Source organism: Arachis hypogaea, chromosome 9 (assembly GCF_003086295.3).
Source record: "Arachis hypogaea cultivar Tifrunner chromosome 9, arahy.Tifrunner.gnm2.J5K5, whole genome shotgun sequence".
Taxonomy (NCBI): domain Eukaryota; kingdom Viridiplantae; phylum Streptophyta; class Magnoliopsida; order Fabales; family Fabaceae; genus Arachis; species Arachis hypogaea.
The window spans coordinates 64,062,434-64,077,018 of record NC_092044.1 but is presented as its reverse complement, the minus strand read 5'-3'; the positions used below and the strand labels follow the sequence as shown (position 1 = coordinate 64,077,018).

The following is a 14,585-nucleotide window of genomic DNA, read 5'->3' as shown; positions in this document are numbered from 1 at the left end:
CACTATTGGCTGGTTTGAGGCTGGCTAGGAAGGTAGGAGTTCAAAAGCTTACCATCTTTAGCGATTCACAAGTAGTTACCTCCCAAATAGAAGGGAGCTACCAAGCTAGAGATCTCACCATGAAAAAATATCTGGACAAGACCAAAGAATAGCTCGGATAGATCAGCGAATATGAGGTCCAACATATACCTCGGGAACAGAATACTCGAGCTGATGCACTCTCAAAACTAGCCAACACCAAACTAGGGGGCAATAATAGAAGCCTCATCCAGGAGACATTATAAAGCCCGTCGATCTTGGAGGAAGAAAAGGTCCTAACCATATCAGGTCAGGATCAGGGATGGATGACCCCCATAACCAACTACCTCAAGTCAGAGACACTCCCCACAGATAAGGAGGCAAAAAGGCTAATACAAGAAGCACAGTACTACACCATAGTGGGCAACATCTTATATAGGAGAGGGATCTCAACACCCCTCCTAAAATATGTGCCGACCTCCAATACAAGGGAAGTCCTAGAAGAAGTGCACAGTGGCATGTGTGGCAGCCACCTAGGGGCATGGGCTCTTTCTAAAAAGGTACTTCGAGCTAGTTTCTTCTGGCCAACCTTGCATAAAGAAGTAACAGAGTTCGTCAAAACATGCCCACCATGTCAGAAGCATGCTAACTTCCACATCGCTCCACCAGAGGAGCTCATTAGTGTTACGTCGCCCTGGCCATTCACAAAATGGGGGCTCGACCTCCTTGGACCCTTCCCCCAGGGGTCAGGACAAGTCAAATTCCTCATTGTAGGAATAGAGTATTCCACAAAATAGATTGAGGCAGAGCCTTTAGCTAATGCCACTACCCAAAGAAGTCGGAAGTCAGAAATTCACCAACACACGTTTTAGGAATTTGGTAGCTGACTTGAAAATAAAGCACCAATTCACATCCGTAGAACATGCACAAGCCAACAGACAAGCAGAAGCTGCCAATAAAGTCATACTGGCTGGGTTAAAAAGGAGACTACAGGACGCGAATGGAGCTTAGGCTGAAGAGCTCCCACAAGTTCTATGGGCATATCGGACAACTTCACACTCCACCACATGAGAATCACCCTTTCGACTTGCTTGTGGGATGGAGGAAATGATCCCAGTAGAAATAGAAGAAAGATCTCCCAGAATGATCTTCTACAATGAAGAGGTTAACTCACAAATTCAAAAAGAAGAGCTCAACCTACTTCCTGAAGTCCGAGAAAGAGCTCGGATTAGGGAGGAAGCATTAAAGTATCGAATGGCTCTAAAGTATAACCAGAAGGTAGTCCAACGAAGCTTCACCACCAACGATCTCATCTTAATCCAAAATGATATCGTAGCAGGTCGATCAGAAGAAGGGAAGCTAGTAGCTAACTGGAAAAGACCCTACCGAGTTGTCAAAGTGCTAGGGAAAGGTTACTACAAGGTGTCTGACCTCGAAGGGTGAGAGTGATAAACCCATATTTCATGGTTTATCTTGTGCTCAATTGAGTGGTTTTTATCAACTCTTTACCCACTTATTCATACTATTTGCATGTTTTACATTTTCCTTCCTGATTTTGTGCTATGATTGAAAACATGCTTCTTTGATCTTATATCTGCTTATTATTAATCCTCTCTTATTACTATTAGATGCCTTGATATGTGTGTTAAGTGATTTCAGATATTATAGGGCAGGAATGGCTCAGAGGATGGAAAGGAAGCATGCAAAAGTGGAAGGAATACAAGAAGTTGGAGAAATTGCTAAGTTGTCCAGCCTGACCTCTTTGCACTCAAATGGCTATAACTTTAGCTACAAAGGTCCAAACGATGCGGTTCCAGTTGCATTGAAAAGCTAACGTCCGGGGCTTCGATTTGATATATAATTTGCCAAAGCTGCCCTGACGCCAGGCGACGCGAACGCATGGGTCACGCGAACACGTGACCTTGAAGGAACGCAACCCGCGCGGCCGCGTGAGCCATGCGGCCGCGTCACTTTTCCGCGACCTGTACGGACCAGAAAGTGCTGGAAGTGACTTCTGGGCTGTTTTTGACCCAGTTTCCGACCCAGAGAACACAGATTAGAGGCTATAAAGTGGGGGACTGTATCCATTCATAAGGAGGCTCTCATAATTCACTTTTCATGTTTTAGATGTAGTTTTTAGAGAGAGAGGTCCTCTCTCTCTCTCTCTTAGGATTAGGATTTAGGATTTCTCTTAGTTTTAGGAGTGACTCTCAATCCCAGGTTCTTTATTTTTATTTATCCCAATTTAATTTATGAACTCTTCCATGTTACAGATTACTCTTTTGAATTAATATTAGTTGAGGTATTTCAGTTATTATTGCTTTCTTTTATTTACATGATTATTGCTTCCCATCTGAAGGCATTTTTATTCCAGTAGTTTCAATTTTCTTTCCTTTTGGCTTTGGTTAAATAATTGGTGACTCTAGAGTTATCAAATTCAGTATTGATTGAAAATTGGATTTCTTCATTTCATTAATTCATATTCCAATAATTCTAGTCTTTCCTAAGGAAAGACTAGGATTTGAGGATTCGAATTAATTCATCCACTTAACTTACCTTCATAGTTAGAGGTTAACAAAGTGGGAGAAGAACCCAATTCTCTTCATAATTGATAAGGATAACCAGGATAGGATATCCAGTTCTTGTACCTTGCCAAAGGTTTATTTTACAGTTATTATTATTTTATTTTACTTGTCATATAATATATTCCCACCTTACTTCTATAACCCCAATTTTACCTTTTTCATAACCAATTATAAGAACATATCTTCCTGCAATTCCTTGAGAAGACGACCCGAGGTTTGAATACTCGGTTATCAATTTCAAAGGGGTTTGTTACTTGTGACAACCAAAACGTTTGTATAAAAGGACTTTTGAAGGTTTAGAAACTATACTTGCAACGAGGATTTATCCGCAAATTTCTAGACCACGCAAAAGTTCTCTCATCAAAATGGCGCCGTTGCCGGGGAATTGCAAACGTGTGCCTTATTATTGGTTATTGTAAATATTTGCTTTTTGATTTGTTTTTATTTTTTATTTTTATTTGCTTTTTCGTAAATTAAGAGGTTATTGATTTTTATTTTAAAATTTTTATCTTATCTTATCTTATTTCAAAAATCAAATTTAAAAATTTTCAATTTTCAAATTTCAAAAAAAAAAAATTCAAATTTCAAAAATTAAAAATTCAAATTTCAAAATTTAAAATTCAAATTTCAAAATTTAATTTTCAAATTCAAAATTTAAATAACCTTTTAATTTCAATTTGTTTTTATTTTTGTTTTTAATTTTTTTTATTTGCTATCATGAACTCTCACCCCTTTGGCTATGAGTCTGGTTACAATAATGTTGCAGGAAGAAGAAATTACAATGAGAACAGGCATCAAGGTTGGAACAATCAAAGATGGGAGGAGCCACAAGGACTTGATCAATCCTCATGGCAACAACCACCTCCAATGGACTATCAACAACCACCACCATATGCCTATGAACCCTTTCCTCAACATAACTTTGGACCACCAAACTCACAAGCCCCTTTCTGCCATTCACCTCCATATGACCCTAACCCTCATCCACCATACCAACCACCTTATGAGCCATACGAACCATATATAGAACCACCCCAATTCCAACTCAATTACTCACAAGAACCACCACTTCAATATTCACCATCTCCATATCCATCAATCCAAGAGCACTATGATCCTATTTATGAAAGCCGAGTGCATCAAGAGACAAAGGATCGTTTCAAGGACACAGTGGATCGATTTCAGACAATCGTTCAACAACTAGAGCAAGCATTAATCCAATGGGCTTCTAGGCGCTTAAATATACAAGGCTCAGCCACAGCTCCATGTAGACAGTCTAGTGAAGAGTGTAGCATGAAGGAGATACCAGAAACCCCAGTGGACAAGACAGGGAATGAATTCGTACTAGAACAAGTAGAAGAAGCTGTCATTGTTCAAGAAGAAGAGTTGGTTGAAGATCTAGGAGATGCAGAACCTCCATGGGAAAGTCCAGTCATAGAACCCCCTTCCAAGACGTTTGAAATTGATGCTGAGGAGGGTGTACAACCTCCAAGGCATATCACAGTTGAAGACTTGGAAGAGGTTGATCAAGAGATGGAGATTCAAGAGGAAGAAGCACAACCTACCATGCCCTTGGAAAGCAATGAAGAGGAGATTGAATTGAAAGAGAGCTACCAAGAGGAAGAGGTTGAAATTGAAGAAGCTTGCAAAGAGGTGGTAATTATCAGAGAAGAGCACAAGGGAGTGGAGCTTGCAATTTCATTAAAAATACCTCCCCCTAAGTTGCCATCATCCTTCACAACATTCAAGTGGGTAAAATTCATATCCCTTAGCTTTCTAATTCCACTTGAATATGGGCTACTGGAGACGGATGGTCAACTTAGAGCTCTTTGTGGCATTGAGAGTAAGAGGAAGAAGGCCAGTGGTAAGAATTGTACTGCAAGGTTCATCATGGTTGGTAGCTTTAAGTTTAAGAGTAAAGGTTGGTATAGGGCTCAACTGAATGGGTCTAGGAAGTTGTTTGGCCGCTTACGTGAGAATTCAAACTGCTTGCCACCCGGAGGGAACAATATTGCTCAACCAAAAGACGGGTGCAAAAGCAAGATCTGGGACCCCGGAATCCATTCTATCATTCACCACTCTTGGGGCCTAGTCACTTGCTTTAACTTACTTGAAGGCTTTCTGCGCCTAGTTTAGGACCCCAGAGGTTACTGGAGACACAAACATTGGCGTAGATTCCTGGATGAGTTCAAGCACAAGCCACCATAACAGGAAGCTCACCAAATGTCCAACTTAAGGACTTTAACTAAAAGTGCTAGGTGGGAGACAACCCACCATGGTATGATTGTTCCTTTTTCATTTTTATTTAGTTTTTATTTGTTTTCTAGTTTTATTTTATTTTATTTTATTGAACCTGGAATTTTGCATCACATTCATATTAACACTGCATTCTTCATTTTTCAGATAAAAAAAGAGAGCGAGCACGCGACGCGACCGCATCAGCGACGCGTCCGCGTCGCAAGGAGACGGGAGATAATATTAATATGAACAGAGAGTTTCGCAGGAGCAGCGCTGGAGGCGTGCCAATGGCACAAATCACCCCACGCGACCGCATCGCCGACGCATCCGCGTCCCATGGGAACTTTGGCCTCCCACGCGACCGCGTCACCCACGCGGCCGTGTGACCTGAAATCGGCATAAAAAGGGTGTATGGCAGAAAGTTGAGCTAGAGTTGGGCTGGACTCGTGCTGGAAGCCCAAGCCTCACCACGCGAACGCGTGCCTCACGCGTCGACGTCATATTGGAAATAAGGCCACTCACGCGATCGCATGCCCCACGCGACCGCGTCACCCAGGATTTTGGCAATACTAAGTTTTGAACAGAGAGTTGTGCGACCGTGAGGCTGCACTCGCGCCACCAGCACAAATCAAGTCACGCGATTGCATGCCCCACGCGTCCGCGTCGCTGGTGGACGAAATTGTGATTCGTACTCTTTGTACTTGTATGAAATTTAATTCGAGATAATAGCTCTTTACTATGTGTGGTCACAACTCCGTTCAACTAACCAGGAAGTGTACTGGGTCATCCAAGTAATAAACCTTACGTGAGTAAGGGTCGATCCCACAGAGATTGTTGCTATGAAGCAAGCTATGGTTATCTTGTAAATATCAGTCAGGCAGATAATAATTGATTATGGAATTTCGAAAATAAATAATAAATAATAAACGTAAAATAAAGATAAAGTTACTCATGTAATTCCATGGTGGGAATTTCAGATAGGCTATGGAGATGCTGTGCTCCTCCTGAATCTCTGCTTTCCTACTGCTTTTATCCAATTTTATCACTCCCTTCTATGGCAAGCTGTATGTAGGGCATCACTGTTGTCAGTGGCTACATCCCATCCTCTCAGTGAAAAAGGTCCAAATGCTCTGTCACACCACAGCTAATCATCTGTCGGTTCTCAATCAGATTGGAGTAGAATCCCTTGATTCTTTTGCGTCTGTCACTAACGCCCAGCCTTCAGGAGTTTGAAGCTCGTCACAGTCATTCAATTCCGGAATCCTACTCGGAATACCACAGACAAGGTTAGACCTTCCGGATTTCCATGAATGCCACCATCAATTCTAGCTTATACCATGAAGATTCTGATTAAGGAATCCAAGAGATATGCGCCCGGTCTAGGGTAGAACGGAAGTGGTTGTCAATCACGCGCGTTCATAGGTGAGAATGCTGATGAGTGTCATGGATCATCACATTCATCAAGTTGAAGTGCAATGAATATCTTAGAATAGGAATAATTCGAATTGGATAGAAAATAATAGTAATTGCATTGAAGCTTGAGGTACAGCAGAGCTCCACACCCTTAATCATGGTGTGTAGAAACTCCACCGTTGAAAATACATAAGTGAAAGGTTTAGGCATGGCCGAATGGCCAGCCCCCCAAAACGTGATCAATAGTCTCCTCAGATGAAGAATAAAATAAAACTGAGACCAAAGATGTCTAATACAATAGTAAATTATCCTATTTATACTAGACTAGCTACTAGGGTTTACATGAGTAAGTAATTGATGCATAAATCCACTTCCGGGGCCCGCTTGGTGTGTGTTTGGGCTGAGCTTGATCTATCCACGAGCTGAGACTTCTTTTGGAGTTGAACGCCAAGTTGTAACGTGTTTTGGGCGTTCAACTCTGGGTCGTGACGTGTTTCTGGCGTTTTACTCCAGACAGCAACATGGAACTGGCATTGAGCGCCAGTTTACGTCGTCAATTCCTGAATAAAGTATGGACTATTATATATTGCTGGAAAGCTCTGGATGTCTACTTTTTAACGCCGTTGAGAGCGCACCATTTGAAGTTCTGTAAATCAAGAAAATTCATTTTGAGTGCAGGGAGGTCAGATTCCAACAGCATCAGCAGTCCTTTGTCAGCCTCCTATCAGAGTTTTGCTCAAGTCCCTCAATTTCAGCCAGAAATTACCTGAAATCACAGAAAAATACACAAACTCATAGTAAAATCCAGAAATGTGAATTTAACATAAAAACTAATGAAAACATCCCTAAAAGTAGCTTGAACTTACTAAAAACTACCTAAAAATAATGCCAAAAAGCGTATAAATTATCCGCTCATCACAACACCAAACTTAAATTTTTGCTTGTCCCCAAGCAACTGAAAATCAAATAGGATAAAAAGAAGAGAATATACTATAAATTCCAAAATATCAATGAATATTAATTCTAATTAGATGAGCGGGACTTGTAGCTTTTTGCTTCTGAACAGTTTTGGCATCTCACTTTTTCCTTTGAAGTTCAGAATGATTGGCTTCTTTAGGAACTTAGAATTTCGGATGGTGTTATTGATTCTCCTAGTTAAGTATGTTGATTCTTGAACACAGCTACTTATGAGTCTTGGCCGTGGCCCTAAGCACTTTGTTTTCCAGTATTACCACCGGATACATAAATGCCACAGACACATGACTGGGTGAACCTTTTCAGATTGTGACTCAGCTTTGCTAGAGTCCCCAGTTAGAGGTGTCCAGGGCTCTTAAGCACACTCTTTTGCTTTGGATCACAACTTTAACCACTCGGTCTCAAGCTTTTCACTTGGGCCTTCATGACACAAGCACATGGTTAGGGACAGCTTGGTTTAGCCGCTTAGGCTTGGATTTTTTTTTTTTTGGGCCCTCCTATCCATTGATGCTCAAAGCCTTGGATCCTTTTTACCCTTGCCTTTTGGTTTTAAGGGCTATTGGCTTTTTCTGCTTGCTATTTTTTTTCTTTCTATTTTTTTGCCATTTTTTTCGCAAGATTTTGTTTTTCACTGCTTTTTCTTGCTTCAAGAATCAATTTCATGATTTTTCAGATTATCAATAACATTTCTCTTTGTTCATCATTATTTCAAGAGCCAACAGTTTTAACATTCATAAACAACAAGATCAAAAATATGCACTGTTCAAGCATTCATTCAGAAAGCAAAAAGTATTGTCACCACATCAATATAATTAAACTAAATTCAAGGGTAAATTCGGAATTCATGTACTTCTTTGTTCTTTTGAATTAAAAACATTTTTCATTTAAGAGAGGTGAAGGATTAATAGAATTATTCATAACTTTAAGACATAGTTACTAAACACTAATGATCATGAAGTAGAGACACAAAACATAGATAAACATATAATATAAAAACTGAACAGCAGAAAAGTAAGAACAAGGAATGAATCCACCTTAGTGGCGTCTTCTTCTTGAAGGACCAACAATGTCATTAAGCTTTTCTATGTCCCTTCCTTGCCTTTGTTGCTCCTCCCTCATTGCTCTTTGATCTTCTCTTATTTCATGGAGAATGATAGAGTGCTCATGATGTTCCACCCTTAATTGTTCCACATTATAGCTCAAATCTTCTAGGGAAGTGTTGAGTTGTTCCCAATAGTTGTTGGGAGGAAAGTGCATCCCTTGAGGCATCTCAGGGATTTCTTGATGATGAGCTTCCTCATGCATCTCTTGAGATCCGTGGAGGGTCTCTCTTGCTTGCTCCATCCTCTTCTTGGTGATGGGATTATCCTCTTCAATGAGGATGTCTCCTTCTATGATAACTCCAGCTGAGTAACATAGATGGCAAATAAGATGAGGAAAAGCTAGCCTTGCCATGGTGGAGGACTTTTCGGCTATTTTGTAGAATTCATGGGAGATGACTTCATGAACTTCTACTTCCTCTCCAATCATGATGCTATGAATCATTATGGCCCGATCCATAGTAACTTCAGATCGGTTGCTAGTGGGGATGATGGAGCGTTGAATGAACTCTAACCACCCTCTAGCCACAGGCTTGAGGTCCAGTTTTCTTAGTTGAACCGGTTTGCTTTTGGAGTCTCTTTTCTATTGAGCTCCTTCCACACATATGTCCATAAGGACTTGGTCCAACCTTTGATTAAAGTTGACCCTTCTAGTGTAGGGGCGTTCATCTCCTTGCATCATGGGCAAGTGGAATGCCAACCTCACATTTTCCGGACTAAAATCTAAGTATTTTCCCCGAACCATTGTGAGATAATTCTTTGGACTCGGGTTCACACTTTGATCATGGTTCCTAGTGATCCATGCATTGGCATAGAACTTTTGAACCATTAAGATTCTGACTTGTTGCATGGGGTTGGTTAGGACTTCCCAACCTCTTCTTTGGATTTCATGTCGGATCTCCGGATACTCATTTTTCTTGAGTTTGAAAGGGACCTCAGGGATCACCTTCTTCTTTGCCACAACATCATAGAAGTGGTCTTGATGGCTTTTGGATATGAATCTTTCCATCTCCCATGACTCGGAGATGGAAGCTTTTGTCTTCCCTTTTCCTTTTCTAGAGGATTCTTCGGCCTTAGGTGCCATTGATAGTAATGGAAAAACAAAAAGATTATGCTTTGACCACACCAAACTTAAAATATTGCTCGCCCTCGAGCAAGAGAAGAAAGAAGAGAAGAAGAAGAAGAAGAAGAAAATATGGAGGAGAGTGAGGGAAGGTGTTTCGGTCAAGGTGTAGAAGAGGGGGTTTGTGTTGTGTGAAAATGAAGTAGAATGGAAGGGTATATATAGGGAGGGGAGTGGGTGTAGTTTCGGTCATTTAGGGTGGGTTTGGGTGGGAAAGATTTTTGAATTTTGAAGGTGGGTGGGGTTTATGGGGAAGAGTGGGTGGATGTGAGTGGTGAAGGGGGTAATTGGGAGGTTTGAGGTGATTGGTGAAGGGTTTTCGGAGAAGTGTGTTTATTGGAAAGAGAGAATGAATGTCGAGAAGAGGGGAGAATATGTTAGGTGGGGATCCTGTGGGGTCCACAGATCCTGAGATGATCCTGTGGGGTCCACAGATCCTAAGATGTCAAGGATTTACATCCCTGCACCAATTAGGCCTGTAAAATGCCTTTGCACACCATTCTGGCGTTTAAAAGCCGAAGTGATGCACACTCTGGGCGTTCAACGCCCATGTGTAGCATGTTTCTGGCGTTGAATGCCAGTTCCATGCTTGTTACTGGCGTTCAGCGCTAGCTTTCCTCAAGGCATATTCCTGGCGTTCAAATGCCAGGATGTTGCTTGTTTCTGGCGTTGAACGCCAGCCAGATGCACCTTACTGGCGTTTAAACGCCAGTAAGTCCTTCCTCCAAGGTGTGATTTTTCTTCTGCTATTTTTGATTCTGTTTTTAATTTTAGTATTTTTTTTCGTGACTCCACATGATCATGAACCTAATAAGACACAAAATAACAATAAAATAAAATTAAAATTAGATATATAAAAATTGGGTTGCCTCCTAACAAGCGCTTCTTTAGTGTCATTAGCTTGACAGTGGGCTCTCATGGAGCCTCACAGATATTCAGAGCATGATGAGGGCCTCCCAACACCAAACTTAGAGTTTGAATGAGGGAGCTTTTGTTGACTCTGTACTGAGAGAAGATTTTCATGCTTCCTCTCCATGGTTGCAGAGGAAGGTCCTTGAGCTTTAAACACAAGGTAGTCCACATTCAATTGAAGGACTAATTCTCCTCTGCTAACATCAATCACAGCTTCTGCTATGGCTAGGAAGGGTCTTCCAAGGATGATGCATTCATCTTCTTCCTTCCTAGTGTCTAAGATTATGAAATCAGCAGGGATGTAAAGGCCTTCAACCTTTACTAACACGTCCTCTACTAATCCATAAGCTTGTCTTACTGACTTGTCTGCCAATTGAAGTGAGAATAAGGTAGGCTGTACCTCAATGATCCCCAGTTTCTCCATTACAGAGAGTTGCATAAGATTTATGCCTGACCCCAGGTCACACAGAGCCTTGTTAAAGGTCATGGTGCCTATGGTACAGGGTATTAAGAATTTACCAGGATCTTGTCTCTTTTGAGGTAGAGTTTTCTGAATCCATGTATCTAGTTCACTAATGAGCAAGGGGGATTCACCTTCCCAAGTCTCATTACCAAACAACTTGGCATTCAGCTTCATGATAGCTCCTAGATATTGAGCAACTTGCTCTCCAGTTACATCTTCATCCTCTTCTGAGGAGGAATAGTTTTCAGAGCTCATGAATGGCAGAAGGAAATTTAGTGGAATCTCTATGGTCTCTATATGAGCCTCAGATTCCTTTAGGTCCTCAATAGGGAACTCCTTCTTGCTTGAGAGACGTCTCAGGAGGTCTTCCTCACTAGGATTTTCGTCCTTCTCCTCCCTTGTGCATTTGGCCATATTGATTACTTTAATGGCCTTGCAATCTCCTTTTGGATTCTCTTCTGTATTGCTTGGAAGAATACTAGGAGGAGTTTCAATGACTTTCTTATTCAGCTGGCCCACTTGTGCCTCCAGATTTCGAATGGAGGACCTTGTTTCACTCAAGAAACTTAAAGTGGCTTTTGACAGATCAGAGACTATGTTTGCTAAATTAGAGGGGCTCTATTCAGAATTTTCTGTCTGTTGCTGAGAAGATGATGGAAAAGGCTTGTTATTACTGAGCCTATTTCTTCCACCATTGTTAAAGCCTTGTAGAGGCTTTTGTTGATCCTTCCATGAAAAATTTGGATGATTTCTTCATGATGAGTTATAGGTGTTCCCATAAGGTTCACCCATGTAATTAACCTCTGCCATTGTAGGGTTCTCAGGATCATAAGCTTCTTCAGAAGCTGCCTCTTTAATACTGTTTGATGCATTTTGCCATCCATTCAGACTTTGAGAGATCATGTTGACTTGCTGAGTCAACACTTTGTTCTGAGCCAATATGGCATTCAGAGTATCAATTTCAAGAACTCCTTTCCTCTAAGGTGTCCCACTATTCACGGAATTCCTCTCAGAAGTGTACATGAATTGGTTATTTGCAACCATGTTAATAAGTTCTTGAGCCTCTTCAGGCATTTTCTTTAGGTGAATAGATCCACCTGCAGAATGGTCCAATGACATCTTGGAAAATTCAGATAGACCATAATAGAATATATCTAATATGGTCCATTCTGAAAACATGTCAGAAGGACACTTTTTGGTCATCTACTTGTATCTTTCCCAAGCTTCATAGAGGGATTCACCATCTTTTTGCTTGAAGGTCTGAACATCCACTCTAAGCTTGCTCAGCTTTTGAGGAGGAAAGAATTTATCCAAGAAGGCCGTGACCAGCTTATCCCAGGAGTCCAGGCTATCTTTAGGTTGTGAGTCCAACCATGTTCTAGCTCTGTCTCTTACAGCAAAAGGGAAAAGCATGAGCCTGTAGACTTCAGGATCTACTCCATTCGTCTTAACAGTCTCACAAATCTGCAAGAACTCAATTAAAAGATGGAAGTCTATAAAACTTGCAGTTTTGTGGCATTAAAGCAACTAGTTAAGGCTTAAGCTCAAAATTGTTGGCTCCAATGGCAGGAATGGAGATGCTTCTTCCATCAAATTTGGACGTTGGTTTTGTGAAGTCCCCAAGCATTCTCCTTGCATTATTATTGTTGGGTTCGGCTGCCATCTCCTTCTCTTGTTCGAAAATTTCAGAAAGGTTACCTCTGGATTGTTGTAGTTTAGCTTCTCTTAGTTTCCTCTTCAGAGTCCTTTCAGGTTCTGGATCAGCTTCAACAAGAGTGTCTTTTTCCTTGTTCCTGCTCATATAGGGAAGAAGAGAACAAGAAAAGAAAAAGGAATCCTCTATGTCAAAGTATAAAGATTCCTTTATGTTAGTAGAAGAAAAGAAAAAAAAAGGGCAGAGTAGTGAAGAAGAATGGGTAAGGATAGAGGTGGTGATCTGAGATGAAGAGAGATGAAGAGAAGTGTTAGTGAATAAATAAATAAATAGATAGAAGGAGAGATAGAGAATTTCGAGAAAAAGTGGTTAGTGATTTTCGAAAATTAAAGATAAGATATGATTAAAATTAAAATTTAAACAATTAAAAAGAATTTTTTTTGAAAAAGAGGGAGGTATTTTCGAAAATTAGAGGGGGAAAAGTAGTTAGGTGGTTTTGAAAAAGATAAGAAACAAATAAAAAGTCAAATAGTTAGTTGAAAAAGATATTAAAATCAAATTTGAAAAGATAAGAAGATAAGAAGTTAGATAAGATATTTTGAAATCAAATTTTTGAAAAAGATAAAATTTTGAAAAAGATATGATAAAAAGATAAGATATAAAAGATATGATAAGATATGTTTGAAAAAGATTTAATTTTTAAAATTAAAATTAATTACTTTACTAACAAGAAACTACAAGATAAGATTCCAAAATTTAAAGATTGAACCTTTCTTAACAAGAAAGTAACAAACTTCAAATTTTTGAATCAATCACATTAATTGTTAGTGTAATTTCGAAATTTTTGAAATAAAGATAAGGAAGAGATTTTGAAAATATTTTGAAAAAGATTTTTAAAATTTTCGAAAAAAAAGAAAAAAATGAAAAAGATATGATTTTTGAAAAAAAGATTTTTGAAAAGATAAGATTTTTAAAATTTGAAAATTTGACTTGACTTATAAGAAACAACTAATTTTTAAAAATTTTTGACCAAGTCAACCCAAAATTTCGAAAATTTGGAGGGAAATAAGGAAAAGATATTTCTTTGATTTTTGAATTTATAATGAGGAGAGAGAAAAATTAAAAACGTCATTTTTGTGTTTTTCTCTTTTCTTTATGGATCAAAACAAAGAATGCATGCAAGAACACTATGAATGTCAAGATAAATACCTAGAACACTATGTAAATCATGATGAACATCAAGAACATAATTTTGAAATATTTTTTTGATGCAAAGATATCATGCAAGACACCAAACTTAGAAATCTTTAATGCATGGACTCTAACAAACAAAAAATGCAAATGAAAAACAACAAACAACACAAAACAAGAAAACATCAAGATCAAACAAGAAGACTTATCAAGAACAACTTGAAGATCATGAAGAACACCACGAATGCATGAATTTTCGAAAAATGCAAGAAAATTTTTTTAAAGCATGCAATTGACACCAAACTTAAAAGTTGACTCAAGACTTGAACAAGAAACACAAAATATTTTTGATTTTTATGATTTTATGATTTTTTTTGTATTTTTATTATTTTTCTCGAAAATATTCTTTAGAAAAACGAAAATAAAGAAAAAGTTTTTGAAAAAATTTTGAAAACTTTTTCGAAAAGAAAATAGAAAGAAAATTACCTAATCTGAGCAACAAGATGAACCATTAGTTGTCCAAGCTCGAACAATCCCCGGCAACGGCGCCAAAAACTTGGTGGACGAAATTGTGATTCATACTCTTTGTACTTGTATGAAATTTAATTCGAGATAATAGCTCTTTACTATGTGTGGTCACAACTCCGTTCAACTAACCAAGAAGTGTACTGGGTCATCCAAGTAATAAACCTTACGTGAGTAAGGGTCGATCCCACAGAGATTGTTGCTATGAAGCAAGCTATGGTTATCTTGTAAATATCAGTCAGGCAGATAATAATTGATTATGGAATTTCGAAAATAAATAATAAATAATAAACGTAAAATAAAGATAAAGTTACTCATGTAATTCCATGGTGGGAATTTCAGATAGGCTATGGAGATGCTGTGCTCCTCCTGAATCTCTGCTTTCCTA

General features: G+C 39.2%; 1 non-coding gene across 1 annotated transcript; it reads left to right on the top strand.

The window, feature by feature from the left end:
• The first annotated feature begins 12,004 nt into the window (after positions 1-12,004).
• Positions 12,005-12,108, top strand: LOC112713294 (small nucleolar RNA R71). The gene has a single exon (XR_003158267.1). It is a non-coding gene; the product is annotated as a small nucleolar RNA R71 (small nucleolar RNA).
• Positions 12,109-14,585: the final 2,477 nt, after the last annotated feature.